The 20605-nt window shown below is 36.0% G+C and overlaps 1 protein-coding gene across 1 annotated transcript in view; it reads left to right on the top strand.

Annotated features, from left to right (window-relative positions):
- LOC105085558 (transport and Golgi organization protein 1 homolog) overlaps positions 1-20605 on the top strand; it is a 111336-nt gene that overhangs the window by 30622 nt on the left and 60109 nt on the right. The window contains exons 8-9 of the mRNA XM_064482266.1: positions 2505-2565; positions 6589-6721. The gene's annotated coding sequence lies outside the window, so the exon portion shown is untranslated. The remainder of the gene's footprint in view (positions 1-2504; positions 2566-6588; positions 6722-20605) is intronic.

Here is a 20605-nt window from a genome sequence, read left to right as displayed (position 1 = left end):
AATTAATAAAACTTTGTGTTATAATTGATATAAGACTAGATTTAGTCTGTTATAATGGTTGTAAAATTAGATCACAAAACTGTATATACTTTGTATATATTTACAACCATAAGGGGGAAAAAGGAACACTCGGTAGGAAACACACCAAAGTTAACAGTGATTTTGCTCTAGATTCTTTTCTTCATTTAAAGGAGGGGGAAAAATCTTCCCATAATTACACACACACAAAAAATAAAAACTTCTAGATATTTAAAAGCTTGGGCCTAAACTTACTATTATTATAACATAATTATTTATTTCAGGATAGTATTTAACTTCTTTTGGATTGAGTACAATTTTTTTTTTTTAGTAATTTTTAAATGAAAAAGATTTGCTGGAGGAACAGAACTACATAATATTTGTAGTTTTTCAACCCTCCAAATTATCTCAGATCATGAACAGCTGTTTCAAGTAAGCTGTGTTCTAATGTATTTTTCATTTAAAAATGAAGTTCGTGGGACTTTGTTTTCAAACTGTAAAAACATCATATTCTTGTTGATAGAAATCAAATACCACAAGGATGTACAAATAAAAAGCTACCAGTCTCCCCTCACAATCGTCTTCTTTTGTATCTGCTTAAAATAATTGTTAGCAGTTTGGCATACTTGTTAGCCTTTGTCATGTGGCTTACATGCACATATAACAAAATTGGACCTAATTGAGTAAAAATCTCAAAATGCCTTTAGGACGGCCCTATTTTTTTTTAATGGAGGTACTGGGGATTGAACCCAGGACCTCAGGTATGCTTGGTATGCACCGTACCACTGAACAATCCTCCCCATCTCCCAACCCTGACTCTCGGCCCCCCTCCACTCCCCCTTGCTATCGTTTAATGTAAATGTGCTAATGCTCCTGGGAAAGGCAAGGCCCTGGGCTAACTACAGGGAGAAACTTACCACTGAAAGCTTTCTTATTGAAAAATAGTTAGTCCCCTGTTCTGGCCAGACAGGCAGTGCATCACTGCACTCTCCTAGTCTTCCTTGCCCTCTCCTCCCTCTCAAGCATAGAATGAATGTATGTCAAAAATTTATTTGTCTGCTTAATGAGGGAACCAGCAGGATGGTAAAGCTAATTCCAAGAGCATTTGAGAAATTACATGTATGCAGGCACTGAAGAATGAATGTTGAAATAAATTACTAGACCAGATACAAAATTGGTTAACGTCCTTCAGGTAGTAAAACCATAAACTTTGGAGTCTGCCGGACGGAAATTCTACCAAATAAAATCTACAAGTTTACCTGTAACATTACAGAATTTGGGTCCTAATCAATAGTAAACAGCAGGTTAAACAATGATATTGTAATTAAATATCTTTGGGATATTTATTGTACAGTATGTTTTATCACACATGGAAAGTGCTTGTAGTTCTTGATTCACTTTATTTCCAGGTTTGGCTGATTTTTCTTAATAAGAAAGGCCTCTTGTGATGTATGATTAAGCAAGACTAATATAGTAGAGATCAGCTCTTGGAAGAGGTTGGTATCTTAAACTAAGAAATTTAAACCTCCTTTCAACAACTGTTTATTGAGCACATACTGTGTGACAGGCAGTGGATTTGTCATAATCCTGAGTGTGTGACTGTGCTTTGGTGCCCCTCCCTTGCCCCTAGGAGGCCCAATGGTGGTTCTCAAGTGGTTGTGTTAGGGAGTCACCTGGGAAGTTGCTTTTCTCAAAATAGACATGTCCTTCATCCTTCTGTCCCAATCTCAATGTAGATATCCCTGCTTGAGTAGAGCATATGTGTTTAGAAAAACCTTTACAGGTGATTTTTATATCCTTTTCCTTTAAAAAATTATTGTTGTGTTTATTGGACTTTTTAAAAAAGGAATTGAATGAGTAAACAGCAAGCAAAATTGCAATCAATATTTTTAAAGTTTCCATACCCCTTAAAAACAACGTCCTGATTGTACCCTCAGCAAGAATTATATGCCATTGTCATATTAGAATTACATTTAATCCAACTGAGACATTAATTTGGGAAGAACTGGGCTTAGTCTTTCTAATTGTATCCTTAGGTTATGCCTCTCACTGAAGAAACTGAAAGTGTTGTCATTTGTTTGTGGAAGTATATGATCTGCGTGGCAAAGGTGTGATTGAAAAATTAGACTTTAAAACGTTTTTAATGAGAAAAAAAGAGTGTCATTAACTTACTGGAGAGTGTGGTAAAAGGGAATAAGTAATAGAGGAGAAAAGTGTATATGTGTTTAATTTGTGGTGAAACTATTTAAGTCAACAATTAAAATGAGCAGCTGTTGTGGACATGAGTTTAAATTCTCTTTGGTGTAACTTTAATTCGGCAGTCACTTTGTGTAAATGCACTCACAGAGCAGGGATTTGTGATTTCAGTATGCCTCAGCAGCCATGGAATTTATAACTTAACCACAGGATGTGATATTATAGATTAGGGGAGAAACTGGCAAATAACATGATACAATTGGTATATTGTGTATTTTTCTTTTTATTAGTGTGCCGGTCCAGCAAAAGCCCCTGGGTCTGTCTGACTTGTTCAGGTGTCCTCTGTGGAAGGTAGGTGACATACTTATCCTTACTTCACTACCCAACTTGCTTTTTTCAATTTACCTTTAAGCTTTTTGTCAAAATTTGATTTATTTGGGTTTATTTAGCACCACTGCTTAATCATAGTATGTACATAATTCTCCATAGGGCTTCCCCCTCCTAATAGAATCCCTGTTCAGTGATGGAACTGAGGAATATCTAGAGGGGGGACCCTTTTTTGTTGATACTCAGAAGAATTAATTTGATGATCAAGGCAATCTACTAGTAATATTTGACAGTCTGCTAGTAATAGAATATGAAATAAGGAACTCTAATGTCTTATGATTGTTTTAAATTCCTTTTATTAGGTTAAAGTTAAGCATACTCAGAAGTAGAGAGTATAATTAATTGAACCCTGAATTTTTACCACCCAGCTTCAACACTTATCAACAGGTGGCCAATTTTGTTCCACCTATTACCTATGCCACCCTTACCTTTACTGACTTTTGAATCAGATCCTGGATAACACATTGTTTTTCTGAAAACAAAACACTAGAATATTTACAGATAAAGGAATTCCCTTGAGAATGATCTCACTGTGGGGTTATTAATGCTGTCTAAAATATACAAAATGTTTCATTCCATTAAGAAATTTTTGCTTTCTAGGGGCTTAGCACTCCCAACCCCAGTTCCAGCTGGAGCACTTCCTCCAAAATGACTTTACTTAAATATTAACTATGTTAATAACTCTTCTAACACAAACTCAAATAAAGATCAGCCTTTGTGTGCCTGTAGTAGCACATTTATTTCTGTCGCTTTTTTAGCTTAGAAAATCCACTTTGAATTTACTTTAGAAGTTAATAGCCCAGCAGCAAGGAGATGGGAAATCATACCAAGTGGCACATGCTGAAATCTATATTGCATTTATTTGGACTGTTTCCCCACTGTTATTTACAAACCTTCATTGCATGAAGAGAGCATCTTATTTTCAGTCCTGGAATTGAGTATTTTTTTCCATGTCCACTTAACAGTACCTTTGGAAAATGTTAACTGCATATCTTAATTGTGATTGTTGTGGTTTTGAAATCTCTAGGATTTGGGGAACCTGAGAATACTTTATACAGACAACTTTTTTTTTTTTTTAAAGAAGAAAAGTAGAAGCACTTAAATTCTGCACTTTGAAGAGACAGATTCCTCTCTTAGATTTTGAGAGGTGAGAGTTATAATGTAATAAAAATTATATAATTCTGTTCTCCAGTTTTCTCATAGTGCTCTACAGCCTAAATCTTGAAGGTCATATGTCAACAAAAAGACCTGACAAACTAAAAAATTGGAGAGATTAATGTCCTTAACAGCAGACAACAAGCAGTTCTCTAAGTAGGTTTGGAGAAATAATCAAGCTGTGATAGTTCTACCTAATAAAACTGAAAAAGGAAAAGAAAAGAAGAAAGTGAAAACTTTCTAGGCTCTGTAGGCAGCATGCTTCCAGTTGTAAGCAATCTTAAATTTAGAAACTTGACTTGGTGCAGAGATACATGATTAAGTAGATTACACAGATGAGGAGAAGAGCCTGCATTTAGACCTTCACTTTACATAACTGATTGGCTAATATTCTTTTATCATGTAATCCTGGGTACTGATTCCCAAGGATTCTGGGGTTTTTTTGTTTGTTTGTTTTGTTTTGTTTTGTTTTTTGGGTTTTTTTTTTTTTTTTTAGTGATTTAGCCCACTTGTCTGTAGGGAAGTCTTGAGTATTTTTTCCACTAGGAAGCATAGTTTATCTGTAGTGTATTTGAGTTATATATCCTATTAGTCTTCATGACACTATCCCATTTAAGCCATTTTTCCAAATTTTGCTGTTGTTAAAAAATCTGTGATGTGTATATTGGCACTTTTCCTTTTTAGACCAAATTGTCTAGTTAAAATCTAAAACTGGATGAGAGAAATATCTATTTTTAAGTTAGCCAGTTTATACGTGTCTGTTAACTTCTGACTGATGTTTTGAGTATTAGCCAAAACATTGTTACTCTTAATGTCAGCAGTAAAGCAGCCCTACTGTGTCACTGACATTGACATATGAGCATTTAGTACATTTGGAGACTACAGTATGTGTGTAAATGAACTATATGTAATATAACCAGTTTTCAAAGATTTGAAAGTGGTAATGCATTTATTACCATTGCATATTGCCTTTTCTTGGATTCTGGTGGTACTCATTACAAATATTTCTTTGTTTTTCATGGTGCAGTATAAATACATATAAGCATAGGAAATTAAGCTGATTAGGTATTGAACCTATAGCCTCCCTGGAGTTTACTTTTTAATTAAATATGGGGTGTTTCCTGACCTGTGCAATGTGTTATCTCAAATTATGGATTTAATATGATGACTTTCTAAGCAATTATGTTGTTTGGATTCTGAATAAATAGTAGTTAAGCAGGGAGGCAGGCTATATAGCTCAGTGGTAGAGCATGTGCCTAGCAAGCATGAAGTCCTGGGTTCAATCTCCAGTACCTCCATTAACAAAAAAACCCCCAAAACTTAATTACCTCCCCCTCCACCAAAAAAAAAAAAAAGTAGCTAAGCATATAAAGGAAAATATGAATAAAAAGTGCTAACATTCATTCATGCATTCATGCATTCTGAGCCATGGATTACTTAATCACCTAACAACCAACAGTATAAGTATTGTTACCTCCATTTTACAGGTAACAGAAGCACAGAGAGGTTAACTCACCTGGGCTCCCTTGGCCAGCATGTGACAAAGCCTACTTTTGAACCCAAGCAGTCTAGTTTTTGAGTTTATACTTAATCATTTTTTAAAAATTCATTTTAGTCTACTTTTGTAAACTTAAGACCCTTGTACTCACAAGTGTTGGCTATGTTTATTACAAAGAAAAAAATGTGGGAAAAAACCATGACCAAAGTCAGAGTTGTGTGGAGGTTGGTAGTGCCTCTCATGCTTCCAGCTTTCCTGGGGACAGAGGCTGGGTTTGCAGTTGATCCTCCTCACTTTCACCAGCTTTCCCCAAGGAAAGTGTTTCTCCTTGTACAGTTAAGAAGCCTTGTGACAAAAATGTCACCTTAACACTTTGAGCAGAGTTATTTTGGTGCTATTAAATCAGCATTCATTTTAACTGTTCTGAGTTTTCAATTAGGCCTTGCCTTCTACAAATTAGCTGCTTTCTAGAAACTGGGGAGTTTTAGTTTTTGTTTTATAAGGGTCTTCAAGTAGTGGTCGGTTATGACTTTGTACATTTAGGTGAAGATGTAGGTGAATTTGTGTGCAGAGCATATGCATGTGAACCCTCAATTCAATTTCATTTTGCTTACTGTGATAAAATGATTTATTCAATCTGAATTGGAAAGTGTTAATGTTTATGACTGTAGTCAACCTTTGATTGTCTTTGTCCATGTAGACAAAGAACAGTTTATATAAGGTTAACATGAGTTGTGTTTTGTTTGGATTTTTTCTAAACAAACCTATTTCTTATGAGTGGAGTGATTGTGCAGGCATTCAAATAAAAGATTTGCAGCCATACTGATGAGAGAGGGATGGGAGGTGGTCCTGTTTCACTGTCTGATTCTCATATCTGTATTAAGCAGGGCATGTGACCCTGTGGGCAGTGACTGAGTAATTTAGTTTACAGAACTTGTCTTTGATAATAGCCTGAGTTCAGGGTTAGCCATCTGAGAAACACTTTAAAAAAAGAAAAAAGCTGTAGCAGAAGGATCTAGCAAAGCAGTTGACAAGTGGTAATATCACTGGTGTTGAAACTGATTTGCATAGATAACACCTTCCTTGCCTGGACCCAGTCTTGTGTATAACTAAAAGCTGACTGTCATAAGTTGTTGCAAAAGAAGAGCATATTTTAAGTACTCGGCTTAATAAATCACTAAATGACAGAATGCTCTTACAGGAATGAATGCTATTAGGAAGAATTCTTTCTCATTTCTGATTTAATAACAATCTAATTTTATTATCATCTCTTACTACTTTACCTTCCAAAGCAATATTTAGATTAAAATAAATTTTCATTTGATTTTTGTAAGGTATGTCAATGGTCATGCAAAAAAAAAATTACAAAGATGCACAAATACCCTTAATCAACTGTAAGAAGTCAGAAAAGCAAGAAAAAGCTCAGCACATGGTGTGTAAGGATTGCAGTAGCTACAGTACGTACTGGTAAGTATTACTATTTTCTGAAAACAGTGTTCCTTTACCATGTGAGTGCAAGTGTTTTCTCATCTCGCTTTTCCCACTCGCCCCAGCCTCTAAAGCAGTCGAGACAGCCACTGCTGCCTGTGAGTTCTGTGGGGACTCACAGAGAATGGGGGACACCAGGACCGCCTGTCCTTATTCATTCCGATTTCACATTGCTTTGCCCTTTCAGCCTCTCAGCTGCCTCTTCTTTCCCACCCCCGTAGGCTCCAGGGAGATGAAAGGTTACTATTATTTGTTGTTGCTCATTGTAAGTCCTTTTCTTTTTCTTGTTTTGTTTTCAATTGAAGAATTAAAGGATTAAAAACTCATGCCCCACCTCAGATAAAAAACCATTTTCCTATTGTCCAGTTAACATTTTGTTATATAATCTTAGAATTATAACTTCTTTGTTTAAAAATTATTTTGACAGTCTCCCCTCTCCCAACACAGTTCCGGTCTCCTCTCCTCCTCAGTAGACACATATCAAGAATTTTGTGTGTAGCTTTTCAGACTAATTTTTGTTTAAAGTATCACATCTTTTAAAAAGCTATCAGGGGCCCTGTTCTCTCCTTGTAATAAAGTCTACCTATCTGTTTCATATAAATGACAGTAAAGTTAGTATCTGTTTTTGTGACTACGTAGAACTAGGTTATTTAGATTACAAGTGATGTTTAACAACCCATGTCCATTTGGTCTGCTCAAAAATTCAGTGTGTTTTACAGTTTTAACTCTAGTGTGAAGCAAATTTCTTCCCTTGTGTAGTAAATTATGAACAATTCTTTACTTGTTTTAATCACTTTACTGAATTCAAAAAGTTTTTGATACTGAAAGGAGAAAAAAAAAACAAGCTATTTAAAGGATCTCTTTGGATTTGTTGTTGTTGTTGCTGCTGCCACACAGCCCTTGAATGTCACACAAAGGCCGCAGGTAATACTGGGCAGGGATGGGGATTTAAAGTCCAAACCCCACTTTTGACTCATACTTTCTACTGAAGTTGTGTGCTGATACTTTCTGTATCATCCTTAGTTCATTATTGTAGAAAGCTGTCCATCAAAAAGAAGGAAAGAAAGGTTGGTGGTTTCCCAAGTTGATATTTTTATACGTTTAACATTGTTGTAATGATTGAGTAAATCATCGTGAGGGCTAGCCATCCAGATCACTACCATTTTGGTGATCCTTTGTGCAGAAGGTGTCCAGACCTGGATGAGAGAGAAGCTAGAGGCAGATGGCAATGTCAGTAAAAGTGAAAGTCTCCTCAAGATTTTCACACAAGGTCCAGTGCTCAGTTTATTGTTATTTGTTCTCATAAAACACTCCTTCCTATAAAAGTTAAGTGTTAGCCAGGCTATTAAAGTGTTTTCATTTGTTTCCCCCCCTTTCCCTGTCTACCTAATTGACAGAACTGTGTGTTTCTGTAAGGTTGTAAGTATTTCTCCTTAGACAGCAGAAATTAAGATCGTTCTTGAAGTGTCTGTCTCACAGTCATCAGTGTAGGTCATGGCATCCTGCTCATACCAGATGTTGAAAGCATTCAGTCTTCTTGGTTTTCAGTTAGCAATGTGCATAAAATGCTTATTGGGGAAGTTTGTAAATACAGCTAAATCTCTGTGTGCAGTGGGTTTTCTTGCTATTGGTGAGATTATGAGGAAATAGCAACTCTTTGGGGAAATTTAAAGAATTACCTTAGAGTTTTCTTAATGGAGTGGAATTCTATTCATAGTTCTCTTTGAAGATAAGGATTATCTACTTTAATGTCTTTGTATATTGCATTTTAGAGGAATACCTTTATTTAACTAGAAATGGAATTTAATTTATTTCATATTTAATTTATTTTGTTTTAGCATGCTAAAGTACAAGTTGTTTCACAGCCGAATTGGAATTAAATGGCAGATCTGGAATCTTGGGGAATAGACACAATGTCAGGGGCTTCTGGGCCAGTTGCCAGTCTTTTCTGTGAAGCTGTACAGAGCTGTGAGTGTGTGGACACCCAGAACTTCTGAAATGCAGGGAGCTGCAGCTGGTCCCAGAACCATCCCATTTGTGGTTTTAAACAAAATGCCAGGGACTTTTGTTCCTCTAGCATGATACTGACAGCCTACAAGGAACCTGTGAGAGTGGTAGACTAATGAGGCTGCAGTTGAAATTCACATTTCCCACACCTCACTATGATGAAGAGAAAAAAGGCTTTCTCCTGCATGGGGTGTGTGTCTGTGTGTGTGTGATTTTACAGCATACTTTAGTATTTTCACTTTAATTTGTAAATTTTCCTTGTGCATAAATTTCTTATAGTTAGACTGAATGGTTTGCTTCAGAGGTAAAATGCTGGTATATTAGTTTGAACTTGTTTGATTATTAATTATTATCCTTGTAGTCAAAAGATTTTGACTATAGCTAATGTTGAAGCACCTTTTCCAAGTGCTCTGTGCTCTGAGGAATTTGAAACATGCTCTGAGGCTGACAGTTTTTCTGTCCTTATCTTCCCTTTTCCAAGAGGCCCTGTGTATCTGTGCAGATCCTTTATGAAGTTATCACTGAGCTGTCCACACTGCACCACCCCTCACCCCCGTTCCAGCTCCAATTGTAGCTGGATGTGATCTCCCCTAAACTCAGAGTTCTTGAGGTACTTGTAATTTCCTGCTGCATGTTAGTTATTTGTAAATGTCCCTGGAGCCTGCAGGAGCCATATGTCACATCTTTGTATCAACCACAGTACTCAGTGTCTGGTGCAGAGCAGGGAGAAGATGTTTGAAAGATTGAGTTTTGTTAACTATCTTACAAAAATGGGGAAGGTTATACCCAGTTTATATTACTGTGCCCTCTTGATCCTCTTGGAGGACTGAAGGGCTGCAGAACGTTTTTCCTGCAGACCTAAAATCATAGCATTTGTGAGCTATTCCATTTACCTCCCAAGAGGGATACCCTTACAGAGCAGCTCGCTTCACTTCTGATGTAAGGAGGGCATCCAGGAGTGGCATGTATCAACCAAGCAGGACAGCATAAAATAGGTCACTATTTCAGAAGAGGGAAAACAACACCAAAGGGAATAATTCTGATCTGACACAGACCCACTGCTTTGGGAGACAAATGAAGGTTTGAGTAAAAATGAAAATCTCAAAGATTTTCACACAAGGGCAAGTGTTTAGTTTACTGTGTATTCAGTGATATTTCCTTTCCTCCCATCTCAACTCCCTTCCTCTGGTCAACACAAATGGAATTGTATGTGGTTTACAGTACTGGATCAAAAAAATTAAAAATTAGGGACTTTGATTTCTTATGTAGACAGACATTTAGATTTAGTATATTTAAAAAATACTGAACAAATAATTTTTGACACCTGACATAGCGTTGTCAACTTATAATAGCTGAATTTCTGAGCATTCAAAGGTATGAAAGGGATATTAAAACTAAATTACCAGAATTTTTCCTCATTGGCAGGGTAATGATTTAAAGCACTCCTTCAAACAGGGAATTATGAAATGTGAGTCAATTGATTTGTCTAGAAAATGGACTTCTAGTTCAGATTTTAAACACCTATAATGAATGGCAGTTTTAATTAAAATTAATAAAAATAAAACTTTTATTTGTGGGCTTAAATTGATACTGAATCATATTCAGAGGGAGTTGTGATTACAAACCAGAAGATCTTTTGTTGACTAGCCTTGTAAACTTTTGGACACAAAATTTCAATGTTATAAAGATTAGATAACAGGAAGAATTTTTAAAATTTAAAAAAAGTATTTTGGAATTTTAGTAAAAAGAAACCTTTTAATACATGGTCTGCAAACAAAAGTCTCTTCCTTAATAAGCTGGTGCTTGTCTGCTTTTAACAAAGGAAATGGATTTTCTCTGCAGATATTCTCATTTTCCAGAATTGGCTTATTTGATGGCAATACATTAGAATTGAATAAAAGAGAATTTAAAAGTAAGCTCATTTTCTAAAAGAGTTCTTTAGATTTTAACTTTTCTTGGTTTGAAATAGATGAAGTCATTAGAACATCAGCCTGTTTTCTTTTTTTCTGTATCTGTATCTTATCATTTATAATAAAACTAGAGGTCAAAGTTTCCTCTAGATATCTTATTATGATGATATTATCATTAAACAGGGGAATGAAAAAGAATTTAAAACATAATGATTTATTTTCCCTTGCCATTTCTTGAGGGTTACTTTTTACATAAAGGTTTTTTTTGGATACTAGTATTACACGTGACTTACTGTATAAAGATTACTTTGTAGCCAGCACATTAAAGGACTTGTTTCTTTCCTGTTGCTTAAAATATCAGGTTAATTTGCATTGATTGCTTCTTGTTTCAAGTAAGTAAAAAATGGTTTGGTCTGAGAATATTTTCTTAGTTCTTCAAGAATCTGATATGGAGCCTTACGACTCGGGTAGCTTCAGTAGCACTAAAAATAGGCACAGAAAAAGCTTCAGAATTTTAAAACAGAGAGTTCTGTTTTGGGCATGACATCTGTACCGTACAATTTGGTAGCAGATGAGCAATTAAAAGTCACTAGTGGGCATTTACAACAGCCAAGACATAGATGCAACCTAAGTGTCTTACTGGCAGATGATAAAGAAGATGTAGTGTAGATGTAGGTACAGTGGAATACTACTCAGCCATAAAAAGAATGAAACATTGCCATTTGAAGCAACATAGATGAACCTAAAGATTATCATACTAAGTGAGTTAAGTCAGAGAAAAGCAAATATTATATGGTATCATTTATATGTGTAATCTAAAAAAATAATTCAAATGAACTTATTTACAAAATAGAAAGAGACTCACAGATATAGAAAACAAACTTACAGGTTACCAAAGGGGGAAAGGGAAGCATAAATTAGGAGTAGGGGGTTAACAGATACACACTACTGTATATAAAATAGATACACAACAAGGATTTACTGTATAGCACAGGAAACTAGATTGAGTTTCTTGTAATAACCTCTAACAGAAAAGAATCTGGGAAAAGAGTGTTTATATAAATACGTATACCTGAGTCACCTTACTGTAAAAGAGAGTGGCTAGTGGGACTGAGGAATTGAGTGTTTATTTTATTTTATTTTATTTTATTTTATTTTAATTATTATGTTTAAATTGCCACATGGTTGGGAGCTACTATATGAGAGAGCGTGGCCTCAAACTTAAAATTTAACATTAAGTATATTACTATTACAAAACTTTCAAAACCTTAAGACAAAAATCTGATAGAAACTCCAGAAAGAAGTCAATTTTGCTAATTAAAATAGTTGTAAGTTTAACTTAAAGCAAATCTAATCCAGTGAGATGTGTCAAAAACACAAATTATATAATTACTGATTTAATTTCTTAAGTGTGCATATTCATCTTTATTTATATATTCATTTTCAGAGGAAAACTCAGATTATTGTACCATTAGAAGCATAAGTACATTTATAAATAAACCATTTCTGACTTTTAAGAAACTGATAACATTGAAATAAAAGGAAACTATAAAAATATGATAGTACCCCCCAAAAAGAAAGCAGCTGTCATGTACTAATTGGTGAAATATTAAAGCCCTTTCTATTAACATCTGAAACAAGACAAATGTTTCTGTCATCATTTACATCACTGTCACTATTTTTAAACATTGCTTTGGCAGTTCTAACTATTGAAATAAGACAAAGAATAAATAACTAATTGCTATAAATATTGGAAAGAAAGAAAAATTATTTTTGCTTTCAAATTACATAATAGAATACCCAGAAAACACGAGGACTTCAGTACAAGTAGAATTACTAAGAAATTTTGAAACAGTGAATGATAAATATACAAAAACTAATAGTTTTCTCTCATTATCAGTCATTAGTTAAAAGCAGAAATGACCAAACAAAAAAGTGTTCATATAATGACAAGAACTATAAACTGTATCTAGAAATAAATGTTTTAAAGAGACAAAGCAAAGATATAGATCCTTTATGAAGAAAACTTGGCATTATAAGCAGTACCTTTCTCTTCCCCCAGATTTTTACCTTCAAAACCTGTATTTGAGACAAGGTCCTCGAACATAATGTGAGCAACATCTTAAGAAAATCAGAATAGTGTGAGTTATTTTTATTCAGTAAATATTCATTGAGACCCTGCTATGTGTTAGGGGACTGGTTTTTAGAGCAGTGGTCTCTAAAATAATGTACTTGGGCTATGGGAAGAAAATATCAGAACTTCTATTAAAACCTTTTATCTGAAGAGAAAAAAAAAAATGCTTTGCAAATATTTAGTCTTCCTACTGCCAGTGGTCGGTAGGAGAGACGGTTAAGTGGCGTGAACCAAACGCGGAGGGTCCTGCCTCGGAGCTTCACGTGTTGTCCTCACCCTTGCTGACGTCTGGCCTTGGCCAGTGTGTTATGGTTTCTGTCTGCCTAGCTATGTGGATTTACTTGATATTACCAAATCAACCCTCATCAAATGGATACATATTTTTAAAGATTTGCACAGGAAAAAATCCTCCAACCTAACAGTAACAGTAGTAACGCAAATACTGGTGAACAAGGAAGAGGCAAGCTGATGTACGTTATTCTGAGATCATCAGACGTGTACTGCAAAGTAAAGATATTGGCTCTCTGATAAAAACACATACTAGTCAGATCTGATAAATGGGGCAAAAATTTCAAGAGATCATATGAAGTAGGAAATTACATCCACTATCATTAGTGTTAAATATCACCCTATGTGTAGATTGTACTTTGAGATATTAGTTTAATAATGCTCTGAAGATACCATGAATAGCAAGAAATTTTTAAAAAGTTTATTTCATCTCTAGGTTCTTCTAAAATGTTTCTTTTTTAACTATACGTGTATTATTTTAGATTTACTTGCATATATATTACAATTAGTACAAACATATTGGGTGTGGTGGATGCTCAGTTTTGTGGCTTATTTTTTAACTTAATTAGGAGCCACTGACAATAATTTGATTAGGAGCCATTGGTGTTTTGTCTTTTACAATTAGAGGGGGCATGAGGTGCAGGGCAAAAATAGGAAGGAAACAAGTGCTTCTAAAATTAGAATTTTTAAAAGGAAGTAAATCTACATTAAATTGTAGGACAAGCAAGTGATTGAGCCGTGCTGCATGTTTTAATTTTTGGAGAACGGGGAAAAGGGTACAGATAGGGGTGACCACGTAGGGAATAATTTTTACTATTAAAACAACTAAGTGGTGCTACTTGGCAAATACTGAGGAGGGTAAGGGAGTTGGTGGTGTATGGGACGAAAGCGTAAATCTAAACGTAAAGCAGGTAATGCTGAAGGGAAAGGGAAGATTTGAGGGGAAAGGTGAGAGAGAAGAAAATTGAGGTGAGGTTGACATTGCGCAGACCATCAAGCACTGTAGCTTAATTCAGATACAGGTATCTGTGGATTTGAAAGTCACTGTATTTGGGGGGTGGGGGATATCACCCCAAAGGAAGTAACTAAGGTATAGAACAGAATATTAGTTGAGATTGAGGAGAAAAAAGATGAGTTTAGGGGAGATTATATAAAGAAACATAGAAAGGATTAGGTATGATTAGATGCTAGAAATTAGAAAAAATCAGAATTACAGATGTACACATAAAGAATCAATGTAATAAAAAAAAATTGGACAGTTTTGCTGTTTATTAGGGTAAGCAGAATTTAAAATAACTTAAGCTGTGGTTTTTATCAATTTTTAACCTAATTATATAATAGTGTAAATAACTTGTGTTTCCTATGAAAATTTACCTGCTACCTGGTAGATACACTTTCAGCACAAGGTAGTCAAATTAATTGTGCATCTTCTGCCCTTAACAGTATGTAATACTCTACATTTAATGAGTTTGTTAACCTTTGGTTTAAAGTAATGTAAAATTACTTTAGGATCATATTTGACTCAAGAAATTTGGTTTGAGGCTTAGTTGTACGTAGCTAAGATGATGGTGTAGTTTGTCTCAAGGTGTTGGGCGTAGAGGAAGTTTCCGGTCCTCCTCCTGCTTTTTTATATCTGGTTTCCTCGTCTAATGTCTCTAATATGTTGCCTAATACGATTTCTAGGTTGGTTTTTTTTTTTTTTTTGTCTTTAGTGTTCAGTTTGCCTATATTTTCTTACACAGTTCTCTCTTCTTACTAAATATAGAAGAAAATATTTTCCTTACCTGACAAGTGGTCTGTTAGAAGCAGAGCTCATCTTTTCCAGAAGGATCACCTAAAATCACTAAATTAAAACTTGCCTAGGTGTTAATTTAATAGCCAAAACATTGGTCGCATAATATAGGTAGTTCCTGACTTTTGTTTGATAGACTTCTGAAGTCCTGTTTATATGAAGGGGCACCAAAACCTGGATGTCTGCTCCAGTTTCTCAGTGGAAAGAAGAAAAAGGGTGGCGCTTTTTATATTATTTCAGTTACATTTTGGGAACCAGGTGTATTTTCACTTTACAACATATAACAATATTTCTTTCAAAATGGGAAAAAGCATTCCATGTTTCAGAGGACAAATCTAGAAGCTTTTGAAACACAACATCCAAGTTGCATTAATTTTTTGTATGTCTTGTTCTGGTGTGACCTTTCTGAAGGGCAAACTAAGAAGAGTGGCTACATTTGTTTTCAGGTGTTGGAGGAAAGCATAATTCTGATTTAGTAGCTTCAACACAATGGTAAACCAGGAAGAGACCTTTTAGAGCTTGTTGAGTCAATGTCTCAGCTAAAGACTAAGGCAAACAGACAGCATTTAAATTCTTATTTAATTCCTACTTTTGTTACTTATTTTCTTTTCACCTCTGGGTCAGGGAGGAAGAAGAAATCAAAACAGGAGGATGGGGGCAGCTAGAGGAGAGAGTGCTGTGAAGCAGCTCTTGGGCCCTCCATGGAAGGAAGCTCACATGTATCCACCCTCTACCACGTGCCTGGTGCTCCTGGAAGTTTTGACCCATAGAAGCAGGTTCTTTCCTTTCATTATCACAGCTAACACAGAGCACAGTAGATTCAGGCAGTATGCAGTTTATAATCTTAGCAGTAAATGTCCTTCATAGTGAATGTAAGAAGACCTAAAATTGACTCTTGACAAATAGGGATAATTGCAAAAACTTAAATGTGTTAAGCCAGTGAAAATAAGTCCAGTTAAAGTTGATTTCTTATAATTAAGTTGTTATATTTGTTACCTCTTTATGATATTCGGCAGGTAGTGTCTTAGATATTTTTTAGACTAGCAGTGGTGTCCAACAGAAATAATTTATCCCATATGTAATTTATAATTTTCAAGTAGCCACATTAAAAAAGCAAAGATAAATAGGTTAATTAATATTAATTGTATATTTTATTTAGCCCAGTTGTCCAAAGTATTATCATGTCAACATGGTAATTTATATAGAAATATTAGATAGTTTGCATCTTTTTTTATGAGGCCTTCAAAATCCAGTGTGTATTTTATACATGCGGTGTGTCTCCATTCAGATGCTAACTTTTCATTTGAAATGCTTGATCTATATTTACAGTCATTAAAATTGCAGTTAAAAACGTAGATTACAAACACTATTAAAATTTTTCCAATTAATGAGTAAATACCAGAAAACCCCATTTTTTTTTTTTTTGGATTTGCATCTGTGTTGACAAGACTGACTCATCTTATTAGAATAATTGATTTGACTCTGAAGCAAGAGCATATTAGTTTCAAAACTGTATCTAAGTTGAGTAAATCCACTAACTCTTGTAACAACTCAGTATTATTGAGGGCTATTATATAAACAAAATCACCTCTAAATTTATCCGTATCACAAAGCATTCTTCATTTTTTTTGTAGATTCTGCTCTGTCAGTAAAATCTTATGTGTATTTGACCATGTTAAAGTGTGTAAAAATCATTATTGATTATATTATGAATAGTTTAAATTTTAATAAAAGTTCTAGTACCTGTCTAGCTAGGTCAAAAACAAGGTTTTCCTGTCACCTTGGATTTTTAAAGTGAGCTCAGTTGTGTGTGTTGTGATATAGGTGAGAAGTGTAAATCACACTATGATGTTTTCTCTCTGTTGAATATTGGCAAGTGCACCTTTTATTTCAAGAAAATCTTGAATTAGATTTAACAGTACAGTAAACCTTTGTTAAATTCTTCCATGACTTCCAGTGAACATTGGTAAGGAATACATAGTCATTAAATTCATCATCATCTATTTCTTTTAACAGCTCCATAAACTGGTGATGATTCGTAGCATTTGTACATATATACTGAACAATTTTCATAACTGAATCCATAATAGTCTACTTCAGAGCACACTTATTTTCAATGTGTTAACACGTGCTAGAGCAAATAAGGAAAATAATTCTAGTAAATCTGGGTTTTTGATCCCACATGTCTGTCTGAACTTTTTTTTAATCTAGCTGAAAGTGATGGATGTAAGAGATTAAGAAATATTTCTAGATAGAAGAGAGAAGATGGCTGAGTAGAAGGACGCTTGTAGCTCACCCTCTCCCACAAATGCACCAAGACTCACATCCACAAACCCACTCAGCCAACCAGAGCACCTGCAGAACTCTGACAGAACATCGCCCTCTTCAAAAGATAAAGATGACAAAAATCTGGTAGGAGAAAAGGAAAAAAGAAAGAACAAAAGGCAAAGCAGAGCGGGACAGGTCCCGCGGGAAGAGAGAGACAAAGGAGGACTGGCGCTCATTCGCTGGGTCTCCCTCTCCAACTGAGAGGCCAGCAGGATGGAGGGGGAGCCTCCAAGGCTCAGATCTGTACAGAGGAGCCCTTGACTGACAGAACTAAGTTAAACAGGAACAGGGGGTCCCCCCGACACCCAGCCTGAGACGCGGGCTAACAGCAGCAGGCAGGACCAGGCTGCCCAAGCTGGGCAGAGGATGGAGGCGGATGCACTGAGGCAGCCCCGGGGGACTGCAAGTGGCTGCACACCGTGGCTGTGGGTGTACAGGGCAGAACAACCTGGGCCCTCCATAAAACAACATGGTTGATGTGCCCTGTGGGGAAGGGTACATACCCCCATCTCTGAAAACTTATGGACAGTTTTTTGGGGAAGAGAGATGGGGCTCAGGCACAGCCACCATATCCTCCAGCGCTTAGCGTCCAGGTGGGGGCGGGGGCGAAACCTGTATCCCCACCAAAGGGCTTAGCAGCCTCAAAGGCCAGACTGAGACTTGTCTAGAGCCTGAGGCAGATAGGATTCTTCCATCCTGGTTACTCAGAGAACTTGCTCCACAAAGACAAACAAGCTGAGTTTTGGCCTGGAGCAGGGACAAGGCTGTCCTTCGGTCTTCCTCGAGCCCACCTGCGGAGCGCCGACTAGGGTGGAGCATGCAGCCGCACAGAGCAGTGGAGCTACCGGCACCGGGAGAGGGAGGGCAGACCCCTGCCTTCTGGGCAGGAATGCAGCCCCTTACCATGGTGCTGGCAGGAGGCGCGACCCGCCCTCCTACCTGGCCAGTCTGCAACATCTGACTGCGGCATCCGGAGGGGCAGTGACACACCCACCCACAGCAAAGGAGAGCTGCACCTGACCCAGTGTTGGGAGGAGGGGCGACCTGCTTGAGAACAGGTACTGAGAGCAGCACAGAAGAGGCTGCCAATGGAGGACCTCTGGAAACAGCAAGCTGAGCTTCCAAAACAGGACAAAGACAGAAAAACTTCACATTAAAAGCACACAGACTCCAGGAGAACACCAACAACCCCCCTTTTTTAAATCTGTTTTCACCTGTTCTATTTTCTATTACCCTCTTAATTTTTACTTCTTAATTCATTTCTATTTCTCTTGGGTTTTGATGTCCTGTTATTGATTAGACACAGGTTTCAAATACATCTTTTCATCTTTTCCCCTTTTTTAAAATGTCTTAAAAGGATGTCTCAACCTGATTGATATTCTGCTTCAACTCGCCCTTCTATTATTCATTATACACTGTTTTCAAACCTTCTTTCTCTCTTCTTTTAAAATTCTTTCTCTCTCTCTCTTATTTTTTTCTTTTTTTCCTAAGTCTTATTCCTAAATAGGCATTAGATAGATAAACTCCTTAAGGACCAAAATAGAAAACTGATACTCCATGAACCACAGTGCCAGAGAGGTATGAGCAAGACGAAGAAGCAGAGAAACCTTTTCCAATTAAAAGAACAAGAGAAATCCCCTGAAAGATCAATGAAATAGATATCGATAGCCTACTAGATCAAGATTTCAAAATAGGAGTGATCAAAGTGCTGAAGGAATTAAAAGAGATAGTGTTTAGAGATATAAAATATGTCAAAAATGAAATTGAAGCTATAAAGAAGAACCAAGTAGAATGGGTAAACTCATTGACAGAGATGAGGAATGATCTAATAGCTGTGCAAAGCCGACTAGATAATGCAGAGGAACAAATTAGTGACCTAGAAGACAGGACAATAGAAAGCACCGATTCAGAAGAGCTACAAGATAAACAAAAAATAATGAAAATAGCATAAGGGACCTATGGGATAACATAAAGTGTCTCAATCTTCGCATAATAGGGGTCTCAGAAGGGGAAGAAAGATCAAAGGGGATTGAAAAGGTTTGAAGAAATCATGACTGAAAACTTCCAAACTTAAAGAAGGAATAAGGTATCCAAGTACAGGAAGCTCAGAGAGTCCCAAACAGGAAGAACCCAAATAGACCCAGACCAAGACATATCATAATCAAGATGGCCAGAGTCAAGGATAAAGAAATGATTCTAAAGGCAGCAAGAGAAAAACAAAGAGTGAGTTACAAGGGAACCTCATAAGGCTCTCAGCTGATTTCTCTACACAAACACTACAGGCCAGAAGGGAGTGGCAAGATATATTCAAAGTCCTGAATGAAAAAAGATGCAGCCTATGATACTTTATCCAGCAAGGCTACCCTTTAGGATAGAAGGAGAAATAAAGAATTTCACAGACAAGAAAAAGCTGCAGGAGTTTAGCAACACTAAACCCATGATAAAAGAAATATAGAAAGGTCTATTCTAAATAGAAAAGCAGCAGGATGCTATAGAAATGAGAAACTCACAACTGGAAAGGTGATAACTCATGAATTACAAATAAAATAAATATGAAATTATGAAAGAAGACATAAAAATCACTGAGAGTGAGAGAGGGAGGCAGGGAAATATAGAATATATTTTTTTCTTTTTAAAATTTTTTTAACGGTAGGATGGGTTTAAGATCATGTTACTATCAGTTTAATAAAAACACTTACAGTAATGGGCTAATAAATTTATGAAAGAGGGTAACCACAAGCCAGAAACTTACAAGGGAGTCAGAAAAATTAAATAAAATCCATGATAATACAAAGGAAAATTACCAAAGAACTAAAGGAAGAAGAAAGGAACAAACAGGATACACCAATTCAAATGCAAAGATAAGTTCAAAATGGCAATAAACACACATCTATCATTAATTACTGTAAATGTTAATGGACTAAATGCTCCAGTCAAAAGACATAGAGTGACAGACTGGATAATAAAGCAAGAACCTGCAATATGCTGCATACAAGAGACCCACTTTAGGGAGAAGGACACATATAGATTGAGAGTGAAAGAATGGAAAAGGATATTCCATGCAAATGGAAAAGCCAAAAAAGCAGGTGTTGCAGTACTGATTTCAGACAAAATAGACTTTAAAACAAAGGCCATAAAGAAAGATAAAGAAGGACATTTTATAATGATTAAAGGAGTGATACAAGATGAGGATATTGCACTCATTAATATATATGCACCCAATAAAGGAGCACCTAAGTACACACAAGAATTACTAACAGAGATAAAGGGGGATATTGATGGGAATACAATCATAGTTGGAGATTTTAAGACTGCATTAACATCACTAGACAGATCTTCCAGACCTAAAATAAACAAGGGAACAGAGAAATTAAATAATACAATAGAAAAACTAGATTTAGTGG

This window comes from Camelus dromedarius, chromosome 35 (genome assembly GCF_036321535.1).
Source record: "Camelus dromedarius isolate mCamDro1 chromosome 35, mCamDro1.pat, whole genome shotgun sequence".
In the NCBI taxonomy this organism is placed as follows: Eukaryota; Metazoa; Chordata; class Mammalia; order Artiodactyla; family Camelidae; genus Camelus; species Camelus dromedarius.
The sequence above is the reverse complement of the archived record's forward strand: the minus strand, read 5'-3'. Positions and strand labels throughout refer to the sequence as shown.